The sequence below is a fragment of the Mesoplodon mirus genome, assembly GCF_964341445.2.
Source record: "Mesoplodon mirus genome assembly, chromosome: 10".
NCBI classification, from domain to species: Eukaryota; Metazoa; Chordata; class Mammalia; order Artiodactyla; family Ziphiidae; genus Mesoplodon; species Mesoplodon mirus.
Window position 1 is genome coordinate 103,106,828 of NC_138986.1, and position 6,186 is coordinate 103,113,013.

Below are 6,186 nucleotides of genomic sequence, written 5' to 3' on the forward strand. Positions count from 1 at the left end.
ATCTCAGATGTCTACACGTTCTTCAGGGCTGTGACGTATGTGCTGGTGCAGAAAAGGGGGATGTCTTTTGCAGAGGACTCCAGATCAAGAGAACGAGATGGACCGGCCAGACTGCTCCCACTGGACATTAGGAAGATAAGGTGGCCACGTAGTTAGAATTCTGCAGGGCAACATAGTCTATATAGTCTATGGGTTTGCGGATCCACAACTTTTATTTTTTCAGTAATGCCAACCAAGCTCATAAGAGACTGACATATCATCCAGAATGCCAGTCTACTCGTTTTCAATGAGGAATAAAGCTGGTCAGTGACCAGTATGGTTAAGTCCAATAACCTGGACATAACCATGTATGATCTCAACCAGTAACTCCTGTATCTGGTTTCTAATGACAGTTCCAAGAACATAAGACCCACTCAACATTTAAATCCAAATTTTCAGATGACTCCAAAGCTAAATGGAAATGATTTGATATTGAACTCTAAATTTGCATTATCTAGACTATCTCTTACCCAGTTGGGTAACCCAGAATCGACACTAAAAGGCTCCTGGTTTCCCAAAAATCACAGGACATAAAAATGAAAAGCACTGGAAAGGCAAGACCCCCAGTGAATTTGCAAAGCTGCTCTTGTGTCTTTTTCTTTTTGACCTTGAAGCCAGGAGAAATTCTAAAAATACAAATGTATTCATTTTTAAAACTTGACTTTACTGAATAGTGTTCAGATCCCCAAGCCTACAAAAATAATTTTATTTTTAAGAAAATGCTCCCTGCCCCAAAGGAGTCTACAATCCCTTAAAGGAGACAGATGAGTCAATAGATTAGCAATATAGATACCATGTGAACACCAGTAAAACTGCCTAATCCATAAAGAGTCGGGGGGGAGGTAGGGTTGGCCAAGTTTATCAGAATTTATGATTCTAGGGCTGAATCTGGAACATGGGTAGAAGTTAACCAGGTGAGAAGCGTGGGTCACGATACTCTAAGCAGAAGCAGCTTTATGGGCAAAGGCAGAGGCTGAAAAGCACAGTGCTTAGGGGGCCTACAAGCAGTTCAGCTTGCGTGGAGGCAGCAGATGAAAGTCTGGGCTTGTAAGCAGGAGCCATGCCAAGGAGTTTGGACCTGATTCTTAGAACTCTGAGAACCACTGAGGGATTTAAGCAGGTTGTGATGGGATCAGATTTAAGTTTTAGAAAGAACTCTCTAGCTGCAGGACTGAAGAGGGTTTGAAGGGAGGCAAGGCACGAAGATACTACATAGTCTCTGCATAACCCATATGATAGTGTCACTAGGGTCTGGACTGAGGAGGTGGCAGTGGGGATAGAGGACATAGGTCATGAGCCGTTAGAGACGCTGACTTGACAAAGCTTGAGGATGAACTGATGCCTTGAAGAAGGTGAGAGAGAAATCAAGGAGGATTCCCTGGTTTAGGGTTTGGGAGACTGGGTGGGTGGTGATGCTGGCCACTGAGATAGGAGCAGGTGTAGAAAGATGATTTCCCTTTGGAAATGTCGGATTTCAAGTGCCTGTGGAAGGCCTAGGGGAGAATGCCCAGCATGCCCAGGGCAGTTTTTTATCCCCACTCACCTCTCAGATCACCTGAGGGACTCTCCCTGCCTGCCTCCAGCCTGGAAGAAGGTCCACCAGATTACTGACATCTCTGCCCTGTGGGCAAGGACCAATTTCTTTTCATTTCTGTATCCCTGCTCAGGCCTTAGCACACAGTAGGTCAATGTGTATTTGTTGAATTGCCTCAAATTTACAGAAATACACTTCTTGGGGAATGAATAAGTTGCTATTACAGATGGAAGACCAGAAAAACAGCTATGAGCAGAAGGCCAAGGAGACACTGCAGAAAGTGCCGGAGGAGAAAATGCGTGCAGAACAGCAACTGCAGAGCAAACAGGTGTGGGGATGCTCCATAATCCTTGGGGCTGGGAACCCTGGGGCAGTCTGGGTGGCAAGGGAGCCCACTGCACAACTCCCTGGAACCCCCAAGGCACCACCCTCTCCTCTGATCTCCCTCAGCGGTCCCTGGCTCTGGCCGAGCACAAGTGTGAAGAGTGGAAGAGCCAGTACGAGAGCCACCCCCAGCAGGCAACTGTCCCCTACCCTGCCAGCCCAGTGATCATGAATGCCGTCTTCCTTCTCTTTTTTACAATGTGGTACATATGGATTTTTTAAAAAAGAGATTTAACCAGCTTTTAAACCTTTCTTCTTTCTAACAATATTAATACTCTCTGACTCTCCAAATGCGCCTTTTAAAGTTGATTTAATTCATGGAAAAATCACCCTTCATACTTTCCCTTTCTTTTTTAAACCTCCCCATGGTAGTGTAATGTAGTAGAAGGAGATTTGGCCTGGGAGTTTGGACACCAGGGTTCTAGCTGCAGTAACCCACAGTTACACACGTTACATTATTAAAGAAAAAAGTAACTTACAGAAATGTATGAGGCCATTATGCACATACACACAAATATATATTCACTCATACATCCATAAAAAACTAGTCTGGAAGGTTCTATAAAATGTTAAAGGTGTTCATCCCAGGGTGGAGGAGATATACGTTAACTATATTACCCTCTTAAATTTTTACAGTAAATATATATTACTTTTATAATTTAAAAAACCAAACTTTTCATTTTTAAAAACCTAAAACATGGAAGAAAACTGGAAAACCAACAAAATTTAAAAAATCCCTAAGTCTGAGGCAACGATTTTTTTTATCCGAGTACAAGTGATGAATGAAAATACTAAGAATGGTGTGTGACACCTTAAAGTATAGAAAAAAATACAGTAAGGCAAATAGGCATTAAGATAATGGAGTATAAAAAGTTACCCAGATATATTCAGACAATGGACTACTATTCCAGTAATAAAGAGAAATGAATGACTAATATGAACTACACGGATGAGTCACAACAACATGAGGAGCCAAAGAAGCCACGTGCAAAAGGGTACTTATTGTATGCTTCCATTCATATGAATTTCTAGAACAGGAAACACTAATACATAGTGAAAGCAAGCATGTCAGTGGTTGCCTGATGCCAGGCCTGGGAAACGGACTGTAAAAGGACAAGAAGGAACTTTTTGCAGGTATTGGAAGTGTTCTGTATCTTGACTTTGGCAATGACAATATAGATATACACATTTGTCAAAACTTATCAAATTACATGCTTAAAATGGGTACACCTTGTTGAATGTAATTCATACTTCAATAAAGTTGATTTTAAAGTTACATTAAAAAGTCATCTATGGGGACTTCCCTGGTGGCACAGTGGTTAAGAATTCGCCTGCGAATGCAGGGGACGTGGTTTCAAGCCCTAGTCTGGCAAGATCCCACATGCCGCCGAGCCACTAAGCCCGTGCGCCACTACAGAGCCTGTGCTCTAGAGCCCGTGAGCCACAACTACTGAGCCCGTGTGCCACAACTACTGAAGCCCACGTGCCTAGAGCCCATGCTCCACAACAAGAGAAGCCACCACAGTGAGAAGCCGGCGCACTGCAACAAAGACACAATGCAGCCGAAAATAAATAAATAAATTAATAATAATTTTAAAAAAAATAGTCCCCTAGATGTCTGAGTGAGACGGAGTTCCTTTAAGCTTTCAGTTCCACCTCTTCTCTGAAGCCTCCCCTCATGCACCCTGGCAGCATGGGACCACGCTGCATCTCTTTAACACCTTGTATTTATTGGTTCCATTCAGATTTGATGCTTGAAAAGTTTTGTATATTTTATGTCTATCTTCCATTAAACTTGGTTCCTCTAAGGCAGGAACAATCATCTCTTTCATAAATTGAGACCATTACAAAAACAGAATTATGTTCCCTTTCCTCTCAATCAGGGGAATTTGAAGTAGGATTGATGAAATCCTGGAAATCATAAGCAAAAATGTCATTTCTGCATTTTTATGGCCAGAGGGTCCTGTGTTTTCATCAGATTCTTGAAGATATCACAGGGCCCAACCATGTTAAGACTCTCTGCTTTGAATCCATGTGCTTTCACCCAGCTCTATGGTACAAGGCACCCTGCCCCTGGGGCAATCTGTCTGTGGTCCCTGCAGAGACACTTACTCTTCTGCATGTCAGTAGACTCTACCGCCATCTCTTCCTCCACAACGATGTCACTATCGCCATCTTCAAGATTCATTTCCGTCTCATCTAGAACACTGTCTTCTTCCTCTTCCTCCTCCTCATCTTCCTTGGAAACATCCTTTAATGTGGCAAGTAGTCTGTTGTAACCAGAAACTTGTTCTGGTTCACTCTGTGCTTCACTTTCAGAACTGGAAGTATCTATAAACTCTCTGACTAAAAGGAAAATGGGGATTTTAAAAACAAAAATTATATTGTTCTTGTTGCTACCCCATGACTATCATCAGGCCCACAGTGGAACCAAGTTCAGACTTTTCTAAATAAAAACTAGCTTTTCTGCAAATATGCAACCCTATCTATTCAACCAAACCTACCACCAAATTTGTTTAAAACAGCTAATCTAGCTATGATTCTAGAAGCGCTTCCTCTTCTTTGAACTGCTAATGTTCCACATGGGAAGACAGCAAACTAAACACAGGGAGCTTTAGGTTATAAGGCGATCTAACCTATGTGTCAGACATCTGGCACCTTTAAAGGAGCAACAGGAAAACTTACAACAAAAAAGTGTACTTTATTTCTGAGTCTGTGGTAATGAAATAAGACCTTTGATGATTTTGCACTATATTTTATGTTAAGCAAACATGACATTCCCTCTTAGGAGTCACCAAGAGCCCTCTGGTAAGCCTCCTTACCAGGTTCTAACAGGCTAATCTCTCAGGACAGTTTCATACTCTATACTATATTAGTTATCACAATGGCATTTTAACAGACATCTGCACTTAAAACTAAGCAATATTACTAAAATATAGCTTACATCTAAAATCAAAAAGAGTGGAAATGTAGCCAAACTTTATTACCATATATAATCTTAAAAGTAACAGTCCAGGGGGCTTCCCTGGTGGCGCAGTGGTTGAGAATCTGCCTGCCAACGCAGGGGACACGGCTTCGAGCCCTGGTCTGGGAAGATCCCACATGCCGCGGAGCAACTGGACCCGTGAGCCACAACTACTGAGCCTGCGCGTCTGGAGCCCGTGCTCCGCAATGAGAGGCCGCGACAGTGAGAGGCCCGCGCACCGCGATGAAGAGTGGACCCCACTCGCCGCAACTAGAGAAAGCCCTCGCACAGAAACGAAGACCCAACACAGCAATAAATAAATAAATAAATAAATATTAAAAAAAAAAAAGTAACAGTCCAGAATCTACTATCATAAAGAAGGTATAAAGCATTACCAGTTGACAAGTCTGTGGTTTTGCTTCCTTTCTGGAAACCCTGAGAAGAAACAGGCAATGTTAAACTTTAACTACTAGTATGTAGCAATTAGGAAAAGTCTAATGATACAACTTTAAATGAACGTGGCAGACTATACCGCTATAAATACATTATATCTATTGTCAAGTAAAAACTCCATATGCATTTGGACAGGTTTTGGAAGGATATGCCAAATAGATAATAAGAGACGAATGAAAAAGTCTAACAAGACCACATGACAAATACTACAGTCACACAGTAACAGGCTCTCATCCAAAAGATGGGAAATTTTGGCAAATAAAAGCCCTCGGGGTTCACCTTTTCTAGCAAATTTCTTAAGTAGACTATCCCTCTAACTGTTGCTAAAGCAGCCCAAAGGGGTGGGATGAGCACTAAGATCATAACTGAGAGTCTGGACACTTCTAGAGGAACCCACAACTACCCAAACATTAGTTTCCTCATGGTCATTGAATAGATAGGTGATGTCGAAGGTCCCAAGCAATTCTTTTTTTATTTTCTTTTAACTTATTTAATTTATTTATTTTTGCGTGCTATGGGTCTTCGTTGCTGCGCCCGGGCTTTCTCTAGTTGCGGCGAGAGGTGGCTTCTCTTGTTGCGGAGCAGGGGCTCTAGGCTCGCGGGCATCAGTAGTTGCACCACCCTGGCTCAGTAGTTGTGGCTCGCGGGCTCTAGAGTGCAAGCTCAATAGTTGTGGTGCACGGGCTTACTTGCACCGCGGCATGTGGGATCTTCCCGGACCAGGGCTCGAACCCCTGTCCCCTCCGTTGCCAGGCGGATTCTTAACCACTGCGCCACCAGGGAAGCCCCCAAGCAATTCTTTAAAAACATA